The sequence below is a fragment of the Lynx canadensis genome, chromosome B4 (genome assembly GCF_007474595.2).
Source record: "Lynx canadensis isolate LIC74 chromosome B4, mLynCan4.pri.v2, whole genome shotgun sequence".
Lineage (NCBI taxonomy): Eukaryota > Metazoa > Chordata > Mammalia > Carnivora > Felidae > Lynx > Lynx canadensis.
The window spans coordinates 54,048,781-54,064,343 of NC_044309.1; the positions used below are offsets into that span (position 1 = coordinate 54,048,781).

At 40.5% G+C, this 15,563-nt stretch overlaps 1 protein-coding gene across 1 annotated transcript in view; it reads right to left on the reverse strand.

The window, feature by feature from the left end:
* Window positions 1–5,592, reverse strand: part of LOC116738193 (cationic amino acid transporter 3-like) — a 47,508-nt gene extending 41,916 nt beyond the window's left edge. The window contains exon 1 of the mRNA XM_032593930.1: window positions 5,560–5,592. The gene's annotated coding sequence lies outside the window, so the exon portion shown is untranslated. The remainder of the gene's footprint in view (window positions 1–5,559) is intronic.
* Window positions 5,593–15,563: the final 9,971 nt, after the last annotated feature.

A 15,563-nucleotide genomic window follows, 5' to 3' on the forward strand; every position in this document is an offset into this window, starting at 1 on the left:
ATGGCAAAGAATGTACAGTTCAACCCTTCACATTAGCCATATAGGCTCACAGAGGCACTTTGAAAAGAGGAAGGAGAAGAAGAAGAAAAGGGTGGGGCTTCATAACTCCCTGCAAGAACCAGATGAACAGGTTGTCTGGTGAAGAGACAGTGGAGAAACGGATACAGCAGCCAATTGAGGGTCCATTTCTAAGAAGGGAACAGAGCCAGAAAAGCTGTTTTGTGAATTGTGATATTAAATAATCCTAACCCAAAACAATGAGACAAAAATTAACTACAGTTATATCTACAGTTAAGAGAGTATGATGGGTAGGGAGAAACAAAATTAAGTCACCTCGCTCAGTAGCTCACAATGAAAACAATTATTTCTGTCTCCTCCCTCCCTAGGTTTCAGGAGAGAAGGAGAGCTGACTTATGCAGACAGTCTCCTCTCTGGCCCCAAGATGCTCTGTAAACGCCCTGAGCCATCTCTGATGTCAGCTCCCAATGGCTTGGAGAATCTGTTCTGCTCTGTGAGCTTTATTAAAACACTCACTTGTAACTCCCTATTAATTTTTCACAAGGAGTTATTTTTAACTCACCCAAACCACTCTCTGAATATGCCAATATATATATATATATATATATATATATATATATATATATACACGTATATATATACACATATATACATGTATATTTGTGTATATATATATATGTGTATATATATATATATATATATATATATATATATATATATATATGAATAAACCCTGCAAGTGCTTCTTCTTTTCCTCTACTCCCTGCTGCTATTCAAATGGTCCCCCCCCCTTAAGGGGAGCAAGATTTTGGATGGACAATTCACAGAAATTCCCCAGAAATGAGTAGTGGAGAACAGAGAAAACAAAGCCATAAAGCCCACACTCTCCTCCAACTCAGGCTCTGGTTTTGAGAGAATTTTGTAATGTTATGAGAGGTTTGTAAAGACAGAAAGATCAAGTCAAAATTGAAAAGTCTTCTCTATATGTTACCAAAAATATTCTCTATAGGTTACTCTATAGGTTGGGTTATGAGTCAGACCTTCTGTCTACAAATCCATCTAGACTCCTTATTTGCCACTCACCAGTTCCACTAACAAGCATGTGAAATAGATAAGGAGGGCTAAGAATTTGAGTCTTTCTACATTATGAATATGACTGACATGTCTCTCCACCCACACCCAGGCTTCAAACCCTTCAGTGATTCCCACTGCCCTTCCTTCCTAGTCCTTCCTTCTTTCATCATATGACCTGTGCTGATTCCTCCAGCTTTACCCCCTGCCCAGTTCCTGCTCCAGCTGTGAAATTCTATACTCACTCTGCTCCCTTGCCTCTAATGCCCTCTTGTCCCATCACTTAGCTACCCCCCCACTTGTTTTTCAGTCCCTAGCTCAGAGGTTACTTCACCAGAAACTTCCCCTGACCCTTATGCTGCCCTTCCTGTGTGCTCTCATGGCACCCAGATTACCTCATGTGCCATTTATCCTAATGTATCAGAATTCCATCAACTGCCTGTGTCCTCCATGAGACTGTTCAATAAGTATTTGTTGAACAAGTGCACAAAATGATAAGAGAAATCAGAAACATTAGCCAGAATTCCTATATATTGACTTGAGATACATGCTTTGAGGCCAAGCAACCTTTATAAACCTGGTTCAGGTAAAGATACAAATGGAATTACTTTCTTTGTGGAAGGCAAGCAAAATGAAAAGTGTGGGGGGAAAGCCAGCTATGATAACACTTTGACCACACATCATTCATGACAGGTATAAGCCACACAAGGTGATAAAGAATTGTTTGCCTTTGAGGACACATGTTTTAACACTATCAGAATTATAGGCAACCAACCACCCATGCCAGTTAGATAATCCTTACGTTTGTAAAGGCGTCATTCTCAGGACCTATAATCTAGGTGGGATGTCCTAAGGCAGAGGATCTTACTTAGGGGGACAGAGGGAGACATAATGAAGAGACCTGGGGACACTTTCAGACTTCATATCTTCTCCCTCTGGAGATTCTTGTCCAACTAGCCCTGTACTTCCCATGACTGCTTTAAACCACCTGAACGGACAAGAAATTATCTACAATTTCAATGTAAAGACATTGTAAAAGCTTCCTTAACAGGAAGGCGGCACAGTTTACTTAGGAGTAAGGCTCTGCAGGTAGACTCTTCAGGTTCAAATTGCAACTCAGCCTCATACCTGGTAACTCTGGACAAATTAGTTCATGTCTCAAAATTTAGTTTCCACTACAGTCGAATGGGAGTAAAAGAAAATACTTTATAGGGTTGTTGTAAGGAGTAAGTGAAATGATGCATGTAAAGTACTTAGCTCAGTTCCTAGTAAACAATATGTAGTTAATGTAATCTATCTAATACTTAATATTGAAATCTGATCCAACGTTCCCAAGCTTTGCAAATCAGTTACTCCTTACAATTTTGTAGCCTCAAAATCATCCACTAAAACTTGAGCCTGTTAGATAGTCTGCATGAGAAAATGAAATCAGTTTTGTTCCATATATTTTACCTTGAAACTCTAAGGAGTCTAATTAAACACCCTCATACATGTTGGTGCTAATTACTTGGGACTCCTAAGCTTACTGAGTTAGACCAGGCATTGAAAAATACAAGGCTTAAATATAATAATAATAATAATAATAATAATAATAATAATAATAATAATATCTTTGCCTATGGATGACTCATCTTATATCTGGAAATTGTATCAAAAACTTTGGCTTTGAGCCCTGGCTCTTCCACTTGGTTACAAAAACTAGGGTAATTGGCTGAATCTCTCTAAGCCTCAGTTTCCTCATCCATAAGGAACCTTACTTCACTTCCCTTACTGGATCAACATAATTTCATGAGAAGATACAAACTATCATGCAATGCTGGTAGAAGTAGGTAACTGGGGTCACCATCCTAAAGCACAGTCTTAGTGGGGTTAAGAATGCACACACTCCCACCCCACAATCCCTGAGGTAAACACCCCAAGGACTCTCTCCTGAGTCCATAAAGAGGCCCTATGAGCATGTTTATCACAGGAATGTTTGTGATAGCAGGCAACTGGAAGCTATGCCAGTGTCTGTTACTGGAGGGATATATACATAAAATGTGTGTATGTGCACAATGAAATACTACACAGCAGTCACAAATAACAAAGTAGATTTATAGATACCAACTTGGGTAGATCCTAGAAACATTGTTAAGTAGGAAAATATAAGCGGGAAGAGTTGTATAGCACAATGTCATTTATGTACATTTAAAAAACAGCCAAAAAACACTATATTTGTCAAGGATACACATATATCTGTTTAAAATGTCATGACATTCCTCTTCTCACAATCTTCCACCAGTTTCCATTTCAATTCAGAGTAGCAGCCAAAGTCTGCATTTCCAATGTACTACAAAGTCCTTGTTTCTCTCTCTTCCCACTCATTGGTCTCTAGCCACTGGCTTCCTAATCATTCTGGCCTCCTAACATACCAGGCAAGATCCTATCTCAGGGCCTTTATACTTTCTGTTCCCTATAGCCATACTACTTGTAGCGCAGATATCTACATGGTTGCTCCCTTCACTGCATTTGGTGAAATAGCACATGTGTAGCACATCTTGCTAATCACCCCATATAAAACTATAATCTGCTTCTAACCATACAAAACAGACCTCTCCCCCTGCCTTTTTAAAAACACGTCTCCAGAAGCAAGGGAAACAAAAACAAAAATGAACTACTGGGACCTCATCAAAATAAAAAGCTTCTGCACAGCAAAGGAAACAATCAGCAAAGCTAAAAAGCAATGGACAGAATGGGAGAAGATATTTGCAAATGACATATCAGATAAAGGGTTAGTATCCCAAATCTATAAAGAACTGATCAAACTCAACATCCAAAAACAAATAACCCAGTAAAGAAATGGGCAAAATACATGAATAGACACTTCTCCAAAGAAGACATCCAGATGACCAACCGACACATGAAAAAATGCTCAACATCACTCATCATCAGGAAAATACAAATAAAAACCACAATGAGATACCACCTCACACCTGTCAGAATGGTTAACATGAACAACTCAGGCAACAACAGATGTTGGCAAAGATGTGGAGAAAGAGGATCTCTTTTGCATTGTTGGTGGCCATGCAAGCTGGTGCATCCACTCTGGAAAACAGTATGGAGGTTCCTCAGAAAAACTAAAAATGGAACTACCCTAAGACCCAGCAATTGCACTACTAGGCATTTATCCATGGGATACAGGTGTGCTATTTGGAAGGGACACATGCACCCCCATGTTCATAGCAGCACTATCAACAATAGCCAAAGTATGGAAAGAGCCCAAATGTCCATCAATGGATGAATGGATAAAGAAGATGTGGTACATATATATACAGTGGAGTATTACTCGGTAATCAAAAAGAATGAAATCTTGCCCTTTGCAACTACATGGATGGAACTGGAGGGTATATGCTAAGTGAAATTAGTCAGTCAGAGAAAGAAAAAAATCATATGACTTCACTCATATGAGGACTTTAAGAGACAAAACAGATGAACATAAGGGAAGGGAAATAAAAATAATATAAAAACAGGGAGGGGGACAAAACAGAAGAGACTCATAAATATGGAGAACAAACTGGGGGTTACTGGAGGGGTTGTGGGAGGGGGGATGGGCTAAATGGGTAAGGGGCACTAAGGAATCTACTCCTGAAATCATTGTTGCACTATATTCTAATTTAAAAAAATAATAAAATTAAAAAAATAAAAATAAAATTTAAATTATTTATTTATTTTTGAGAGGGGGGCGAAGGGAGGGGCAGAGAGAGAGGGAGACACAGAATTTGAAGTAGGCTCCAGGCTCTGAGCTGTCAGCACAGAGCCCGATGTATGGCTTGAACTCACGAACTGTGAGATCATGACCTGAGCTGGAGCTGAAATTGGACGTTTAACCCACTGAGCCATCCAGGCGCCCCTATCCCCTGCCCCTTTATTCCCCTAGTACTTATCACTATTTAAGGTAATATATTTTTAATTTACTTATTTGTTCATGATTTGTAAGCTGCATGAAAGGAGAATTTTTTTCTCTTGGCTGTATTCTCTGCACATACAGCTGTGCCTGACACATAGCACTGTGTAGTTGTTGACTGGATGAATGTATCTAACTAAATGTATAAATCATGGATTGGAAGAGCATTTATTAAATACACTAAAGAAAGTCCCCCTTTCCATAAGGAGGAGAAATGAGAATAGAGATCAGGATGAATGGGGAAAGTAAAATGCATTGTAAAGGGGCCTGACATGAAGCTATGGTGCTAATAGTCCATCACTAGGAAAGGGATTGACTCCACTCTGTGCACTTCAGATTCAACAAAGGAATTTCATGAGATGATGTTATGAGAGGACTGGTTCAGGGACTGATAAACAACAGGCAATCAATACATTTAAATTGAAGGAGAACTGGAATCTGTAATCATCAGGACATGGAAAACACAGAAAAGGAATACCCACTAGAAAGAGGGTGGAGAACAAGGGAAGATGGGGAGCCCCTCCCACCAGTTCCCTCTGAACCCATTTCCCTTTTACCAACTCCTCTTTATCCTTCAGCTCCTTCAACTGTCTCTGGAGGCTCCTTACTGGGCACTAAGGATGCTTGTACCACGTTACCTCTGAGGAACCATCTCCAGCCACCTACCTCCCAACAAAAACACAACAGTTATTACTCACATTTGTTGAGTCACAGACCCCTCTGAGGTTAGTCACCTCAAAAAAAATGTCCTAGGGCTGCCTGGGTGGCTCAGTCAGTTAAGTGTCCAACTTTGGCTCAGGTCATGATCTCATGGTTTGTGAGTTTGAGCCCCACGTCAGACTCTGTGCTGACATCTCAGAGCCTGGAGCCTGCTTTGATTCTCTGTCTCCTCCCTCTCTCTCTCTCTGTCCCCTCACTCTCTCTCTGTCTCTCTCTCTCAAAAATAAATAAATAAACATTAAAAAAAATGTCCCACTTTCTTCTGAAGTCCATCCATGGACCCTGAGCAGGAATCCCAGAAGACGGCCATCTAAATGGCAGGGACAGAAATGGGTAATGATTTTGATAATTTCTGTTTCCCTCAACAGAGTTGTTCTGGGTGATCCTTGTGTTCTTCACACTTGAAGATGAGTGAAAGTGGCTACAAAGTATGAAGATATCAGAGAAGCAACCCAAAGAACAAAACCTCTAGGAATTAAATAATCACATTTTATGACACCAACATAAGTAGGAAGAACAAACAAATGAACAACCAAACTTATAGAAGGGAAAGCAAACCCATGATTAGGAATTCTGAGAGAGACTATCACAAATCCAGCTTATAAAAACACAGAAACATCATTCTCTAAGGCCATGTTCAGAAATACCCTTTCTCCCTGTAATAATCTGTGATTAATCCAATAGTTTATATTCACTCCAGACCCTCTGACTCAGCTTTCAGAATCCACCCTAATCCCCCCTACCCTCTGGCCCATCACCTCCTTCCTAACTCAGCTCCTCACATCCTGACTTACCTTTCCTGGGATAAGTCTTTGGCCTGGGTAAGTTACCCTGCCATGGATGCCCTCCTCACTCCTTTTTTCCCAGTCTTGACCCTCTACCTCTTTTCAACCCTATCCTACAAAGTTTCCTCCCATGTCTAGGAAGGCTTTCCTAAGCCATCTTGACTGATCCACATCTCTAGAACTTAACAGAATATCCTTATGCTCATTTGAAACATTTTCCCTGTCTGCTGATGTCCTGGGTATGTCACTTAAATTTCTTTAGAGTCTCACTTTCCAGAGGGCAGGGCTAACATCCATATGCCTTCTGAATTCCACATTCCCATCTTAAACTCTCACTACCCAGGATTAAGATCTCCTAATAACTGTGGGAAACAACCAAGAAGGCATTTAAGACAGAAAAAGTGAATACGTAGATGCATTTGACCACTATACCTTCAGATTCCTAGAATATTTATTTGTTTGCTTATTGATTGATTGATTGAAAGTTACAAAGGGGCAAACAGAAGTGTAAACATGAGACTAGAACAGGTACCATCATCTATTTCAAATGCATTTCCTGAAGTCATTTCCTAATAAGAATCTTGGGTCTATGAATCTCAGTTTTATTAGGAAATAGTGTCTTCCAAAGGAAGTGCATGCTCAGGGGATGTGCTTAAGGAAAAACAGAGAGGGGCCAGGGAACATTAAGCCAGTTTGTATGAATTCCATAATAATGCTGGCTCTGCCTTCCCGCCCTCCTCCTCCCTACGTTTCTGTCAGCCTCTGAGCTCCTTCCAAACTCTAAAACAAAAGTTTCATCCCATGTCCACAAGAAGAACTCCAGTCAAATCCAACATTTCACCCAGAAAATTTTAGCCTGTCTGGCATTCCCATCCAGCACTATCCACTCGCCTTTTTCCTGGAGGTCATTGTGTTCACTCCTCTGTCTCTAAGAAGGGTACTGCCCTCCTGATGGACCTTTCATTTTCAAAACATTTTTCCAAGGCATTAAGTTCCCCTGGTTTATGTGGTTGGGTGTTAATACTCCTGCCAATAAGCCTCGTGGCTCCTCCTGAATAGCCTCAAGGATAGTTTGGATAACAAATGCTTTTCTAGAAGTTTCATAAAGACTAGAGGGGAGGAAGATGGCGGCGTAGGAGGATGCTGGGCTCACCACGCGTCCTGCTGATCACTTAGATTCCACCTACACCTGCCTAAATAACCCAGAAAACCGCCAGAAGACAAGGAGAACAGAGTCTCAGGAGCCAAGCACAGACGAGAGGCCCACGGAAGCATGTAGGAAAGGGCGGAGAGGCGGTGCATGCTCCATGGACTGGCGGGAGGGAGCTGGGGTGGAGGGGCGGCCAACCGACCAAGCAGAGCCACCGAGTCTGGCTTGCAAAAGCGGAGGGGCTGGACAGGGTGTGTTCTGACAGCAGGCGAGACTTGACATCTGGAAGGTTATAAGCTAACAGCTCTGCTCAGAGAATGGGAGGGCTGGAGGACAACGGGAGGGAGAGTTGTTGAGCCCCAGATGACAGAGCTCAGCTTGGCGGGGAACAAAGGCGCTCGCCAGCGCCATGTCCCTTGCCCATCCCCCAGCCAAAATCCCAAAGGGAACCAGTTCCTGCCAGGGAACTTGCTTGCACCACGCAAACACCCAACGCTGTGCTTCTGTGGATCCATCCCTCCAGCAGGTCTGACTCCTGCCCAGTGCTGCAGGGCCACTCCCAAAGCGGATCTCCAAAGGAAATGCGAGCTGAGCCTGCCCCTCCCGCCCCTGTGCACCTTGCTGATCTGCCCCAGCTAATATGCCAGATCCCCAACACCATAAGCCCGGCAGTGTGCAAGTAGCCCAGACAGGTCACGCCACCCCACAGTGAATCCCACCCCTAGGAGAGGGGAAGAGAAGGCACACACCAGTCTGACTGTGGCCCCAGCGGTGGCCTGGGGGCAGACATCAGGTCAGATTGCGGCCCCGCCCACCAACACAAGTTATTCCAGACAGCACAGGGGAAGTGCCCCGCAGTCACGTACCACTCCAGGGACTATACAAAATGACGAAACGGAAATTCCCCTCAGAAAAATGTACAGGAAATAACAACAGCTAATGAACTGATCAAAAATGATTTAAACAATATAACAGAAAGTGAATTTAGTATAATAGTCATAAAATGAATCACTGGGCTTGAAAACAGTATAAAGGACAGCAGAGAATCTCTTGCTACAGAGATCAAGGGACTAAGGAACAGCCAGGAGGAGCTAAAAAATGCGATCAATGAACTGCAAAATAAAATGGAGACAACTACGGCTCGGATTGAAGAGGCAGAGAAGAGAATAGGTGAACTAGAAGATAAAATTATGGAAAAAGAAGAAGCTGAGAAAAAGAGAGATAAAAAAATCCAGGAGTATGAGGGGAAAATTAGAGAACTAAGTGATACACTAAAGAGAAATAATATCGCATAATTGGTATCCCAGAGGAGGAAGAGAGAGGGAAAGGTGCTGAAGGTGTACTTGAAAAAATAATAGCTGAGAACTTCCCAGATCTGGGGAAGGAAAAAGGCATTGAAATCCAAGAGGCAGAGAGAACTCCCTTCAGAGGGAACTTGAATCAATCTTCTGCACAACATATCATAGTGAAACTGGCAAAATACAAGGATAAACAGAAAATTCTGAAAGCAGCTAGAGATAAATGAGCTATAACATATAAAGGGAGACCTAGAAGACTCGTGACTGATCTCTCTACTGAAACTTGGCAGGCCAGAAAAGAATGGCAGGAGATCTTCCATGTGATGCACAGAAAAAATATGCAGCCGAGAATCTTTATACAGCAAGTCTGTCATTTAGAATAGAAGGAGAGATAAAGGTCTTCCCAAACAAACAAAAACTGAAGGAATTTGTCACCACTAAACCAGCCCTACAAGAGATCCTAAGGGGAATTCTGTGAGACAAAGTACCAGAGACATTGCTACAAGCATGAAACCTACGGACATCACAATGACTCTAAACCTATATCTTTCTATAATAACACTGAATGTAAATGGACTAAATGTGCCAACCAAAAGACATAGGGTATCAGAATTGATAAAAAAAACAAGACCCATCTATTTGCTGTCTACAAGAGACTCATTTTAGAACTGAGGACACCTTCAGATTGAGAGTGAGGGCATGGAGAACTATTTATCATGCCACTGGAAGTCAAAAGAAAGCTGGAGTAGCCATACTTATATCAGACAAACTAGACGTTAAATTAAAGGCTGTAACAAGAGATGACGAAGGACATTATATAATAGTTACAGGGTCTATCCATCAGGAAGAGCTAACAATTATAAATATCTATGCACCGAATACGAGAGCCCCCAAATATATAAAACAATTACTCACAAATGGAATCAACCTTATTGATAAGAATGTGGTAATTGCAGGGGACTTTAACAATCCACTTACAACAATGGATAGATCATCTAGACACATGGTCAATAAAGAAACAAGCGCCCTGAATGATACACTGGATCAGATGGACTTGACAGATTTATTTAGAACTCGGCATCCCAAAGCAATAGAATATACTTTCTTCTCAAGTGCACATGGATCATTCTCCATGATAGATCACATGCTGGGTCACAAAACAGCCCTTCATAAGTATACAAGAATTGAAATCATACCATGCATACTTTCAGACCACAATGCTATGAAGCTTGAAATCGACCACAAGAAAAAGTCTGGAAAACTTCCAAAAGAATGGAGGTTAAAGAATACCCTAATAAAGAATGAAAGGGTCAACCAGGCAATTAGAGAAGAAATTAAAAAATATATGGAAACAAATGAAAATGAAAATACAACAATCCAAACGCTTTGGGATGCAGCGAAGGCAGTCCTGAGAGGAAAATACATTGCAATCCAGGCCTATCTCAAGAAACAAGAAAAATCCCAAATACAAAATCTAACAGGACATCTAAAGGAAATAGAAGCAGAACAGCAAAGACAGCCTAAACCCAGCAGAAGAAGAGAAATAATAAAGATCAGAGCAGAAATAAACAATATAGAATCTAAAAAAACTGTAGAGCAGATCAACGAAACCAAGAGTTGGTTTTTTGAAAAAATAAACAAAATTGACAAACTGCTAGCCAGGCTTCTCAAAAAGAAAAGGGAGATGACCCAAATAGATAAAATCATGAATGAAAATGGAATTATTACAACCAATCCCTCAGAGATACGAGCAATTATCAGGGAATACTATGAAAAATTATATGCCAACAAACTGGACAACCTGGAAGAAATGGACAAATTCCTAAACACGCACACCCTTCCAAAACTCAATCAGGAGGAAATAGAGAGCTTGAACAGACCCATAACCAGCGAAGAAATTGAATCGGTCATCAAAAATCTCCCAACAAATAAGAGTCCAGGACCAGATCGCTTCCCAGGGGAGTTCTACCAGACGTTTAAAGAAGAGATAATACCTATCCTTCTCAAGCTGTTCCAAAAAATAGAAAGGGAAGGAAAACTTCCAGACTCATTCTATGAAGCCAGTATTACTTTGATTCCTAAACCAGACAGAGACCCAGTAAAAAAAAGAGAACTACAGGCCAATATCCCTGATGAATATGGATGCAAAAATTCTCAATAAGATACTAGCAAATCGAATTCAACAGCATATAAAAAGAATTATTCACCATGATCAAGTGGGATTCATTCCTGGGATGCAGGGCTGGTTCAACATTCACAAATCAATCAGTGTGATACATCACATTAATAAAAGAAAAGATAAGAACCATATGATCCTGTCAATCGATGGAGAAAAGGCCTTTGACAAAATCCAGCACCCTTTCTTAATAAAAACCCTCGAGAAAGTCGGGATAGAAGGAACATACTTAAAGATCATAAAAGCCATTTATGAAAAGCCCACAGCTAACATCATCCTCAACGGGGAAAAACTGAGAGTTTCTTCCCTGAGATCAGGAACACGACAGGGATGCCCACTCTCACCGCTGTTGTTTAACATAGTGTTGGAAGTTCTAGCATCAGCAATCAGACAACAAAAGGAAATCAAATGCATCAAAACTGGCAACAATGAAGTCAAGCTTTCACTTTTTGCAGATGACATGATATTATACATGGAAAATCCAATAAACTCCACCAGAAGTCTGCTAGAACTGATACATGAATTTAGCAAAGTTTCAGGATACAAAATCAATGTACAAAAATCAGTTGCATTCTTATACACTAACAATGAAGCAACAGAAAGACAAATAAAGGAACTGATCCCATTCACAATTGCACCAAGAAGCATAAAATATCTAGGAATAAATCTAACCAAAGATGTACAAGATCTGTATGCTGAAAACTATAGAAAGCTTATGAAGGAAATTGAAGAAGACATAAAGAAATGGAAAAAAGTTCCGTGCTGATGGATTGGAAGAATAAATATTGTCAAAATGTCAATACTACCCAAAGCTATCTACACCTTCAATGCAATCCCAATCAAAATTGCACGAGCATTCTTCTCGAAACTAGAACAAGCAATCCTAAAATTCATATGGAACCACAAAAGGCCCCGAATAGCCAAAGTAATTTTGAAGAAGACCAAAGCAGGAGGCATCACAATCCCAGACTTTAGCCTCTACTACAAAGCTGTCATCATCAAGACAGCATGGTATTGGCACAAAAACAGACACATAGACCAATGGAATAGAATAGAAACCCCAGAACTAGACCCACAAACGTATGGCCAACTAATCTTTGACAAAGCAGGAAAGAACATCCAATGGAAAAAAGACAGCCTCTTTAACAAATGGTGCTGGGAGAACTGGACAGCAACATGCAGAAGATTGAAACTAGACCACTTTGTCACACCATTCACAAAAATAAACTCAAAATGGATAAAGGACCTGAATGTGAGACAGGAAACCATCAAAACCCTAGAGGAGAAAGCGGGAAAAGACCTCTCTGACCTCAGCCATAGCAATCTCTTACTTGACACATCCCCAAAGGCAAGGGAATTAAAAGCAAAAATGAATTACTGGGACCTTATGAAGATAAAAAGCTTCTGCACAGCAAAGGAAACAACCAACAAAACTAAAAGGCAACCAACAGAATGGGAAAAGATATTTGCAAATGACATATTGGACAAAGGGCTAGTATTCAAAATCTGTAAAGAGCTCACCAAACTCCACACCCAAAAAACAAATAACCCAGTGAAGAAATGGGCAGAAAACATGAATAGATGCTTCTCTAAAGAAGACATCCAGATGGCCAACAGGCACATGAAAAGATGCTCAACGTCGCTCCTCATCAGGGAAATACAAATCAAAACCACACTCAGATATCTCCTCACGCCAGTCAGAGTGGCCAAAAGGAACAAATCAGGAGACTATAGATGCTGGCGAGGATGTGGAGAAACAGGAACCCTCTTGCACTGTTGGTGGGAATGCAAATTGGTGCAGCCGCTCTGGAAAGCAGTGTGGAGGTTCCTCAAAAAATTCAAAATAGACCTACCCTATGACCCAGCAATAGCACTGCTAGGAATTTACCCAAGGAATACAGGAGTACTGATGCATAGGGGCACTTGTACCCCAATGTTTATATTTTTCTTGTTTCTTGAGATAGGCCTGGATTGCAATGTATTTTTCTCTCAGGACTGCCTTCACTGCATCCCAGTGTTTGGATCGTTGTTTTTTCATTTTCATTTGTTTCCATATATTTTTTAATTTCTTCTCTAATTGCCTGGTTGACTCATTCATTCTTTAGTAGGGTATTCTTTAACCTCCATTCTTTGGGAGGTTTTCCAGACTTTTTCTTGTGGTTGATTTCAAGCTTCATCGCATTGTGGTCTGAAAGTATGCATGGTATGATTTCAATTTTTGTGTACTTATGAAGGGCTGTTTTGTGACCCAGCATGTGATCTATCTTGGAGAATGTTCCATGTGCACTTGAGAAGAAAGTATATTCTATTGCTTTGGGATTCAGAGTTCTAAGTATATCTGTGAAGTCCATCTGATCCAATGTATCATTAAGGACCATTGTTTCTTTATTGATCCTGTGTCTAGTTGATCTATCTATTGTTGTAAGTGGATTGTTAAAGTCCCCTGCAATTACCACATTCTTATCAATAAGGTTGCTTATGGTTGTGATTAATTATTTTATATATTTGGGGGCTCCCATATTTGGTGCATAGACACTTATAATTGTTAGCTCTTCCTGATGGATAGACCCTGTAATATTATATAATGCCCTTCTTCATCTCTTGTTACAGCCTTTAATTTAAAGTCTAGTTTGTCTGATATAAGTATGGCTACTCCAGCTTTCTTTTGACTTCCAGTAGCATGATAGATATTTCTCCATCTCCTCACTTTCAATCTGAAGGTGTCCTCAGTTCTAAAATGAGTCTCTTGTAGACAGCAAATATATGGGTCCTGTTTTTTTTTAATCCATTCTGATATCCTATGTCTTTTGTTTGGAGCATTTAGTCCATTTATATTAAGCCATATTATAGAAAGATATGGGTTTAGAGTTATTGGGATGTCTGTAGGTTTCATGCTTGTAGTGATGTTTCTGCTACTTTGAGGTCCTTGCAACATTTCACTCACAGAATTCCCCTTAGGATCTCTTGTAGGGCTGGTTTAGTGGTGATGAATTCCTTCAGTTTTTGTTTGTTTGGGAAAACCTTTATCTCTCATTCTATTCTGAATGCCAGATTTGCTGGATAAAGGATTCTTAGCTGCATATTTTTCTTTTCATCACATTGAAGATTTCCTGCCATTCCTTTCTGGCCTGCCAAATTTCAGTGGATAGGTCTGCTACTATTCTTATGTGTCTACCTTTGTAAATTAGAGCCTGCTTATTCCTAGCTGCTTTCAGAATTTTCTCTTTATCCTCGTATTTTTCCGGTTTCACTATGATATGTTGTGCAGATCGATTCAAGTTATGTCTGAAGGGGGTTCTCTGTGCCTCTTGGATTTCAATACTTTTTTCCTTTCCAAGATCAGGGTAGTTCTCAGCTATGATTTGTTCAAGTACACCTTCAGCCCCTTTCTCTCTCTCTTCCTCTTCTGGAATTCCTATGATATGGTTATTGTTCCGTTTGATATCATCACTTAGTTCTCTATTTCTCCCCTCATACTCCTGGATTTTTTTATTTCTCTTTTTCTCAGCTTCCTCTTTTTCCATAATTTTATCTTCTAATTCACCTATTCTCTCCTCCTACTCTTCAATCCATGCTATGGCCGCCTCCATTTTATTTTGCACCTTATTTATAGCATTTTTGGCTCCTCATGACTATTTCTTAGTCCCTTAATCTCTGTATAAATAGATTATCTGCTGTCCTCTATGCTTTTTTCAAGCCTAGCGATTAATTTTATGAGTATTATTCTAAATTCTTGTTCTGTTATATTGGTTAAATAGTTTTTGATCAATTTGTTAGCTGTAACTACTTCCTGGAGTTTCTTTTGGGGAGAATTCTTCCATTTTGTCATTTTGGGTAGTCCCTGTGGTAGCTCCAAACTGCAGGACACTTCACCTCTGCTGTCTGGATTTACTTATGTTGGTGAGTGGGGCCACAGTCAGACCTGATATCTGCCCCCAGCCCCCCTCTGGGGCACAGTCAGACTGGTGTGTACCTTATCGTCCCCTCTCCCAGGGGCAAGAATCACTGTGGAGTGGTGTGGCCCCTGTCTGGGCTACTTGCACACTGGGAAATTCTTAACATTTTTATCATACCAAAACATGATGATAAGCTTGACAAATCAGAAAATCCTGAGCCTGTGTTTCTAGAGGTCTTCAGAAACTAGATGAGCCACAGGAAGAATCAGAATGAAATTTTCCAAATAAGACTCAGAACGAGAAGGGGGGGACATCAGGAAGGGTGTGCAATTAAGGGATTAGAATATGATGCAATACATTGATGTCAACAGTGAATCTCAATTTCCTCTATAATTCACTGTATGACTCTCTACTCTTCTTTTCTCAACCCTGAATCCTGTCAAAGCAGAACACCTAATAAAGTCTTCAGGAGAAAGTGTTAGAAGGAAATCCATATTCCTGCCCAC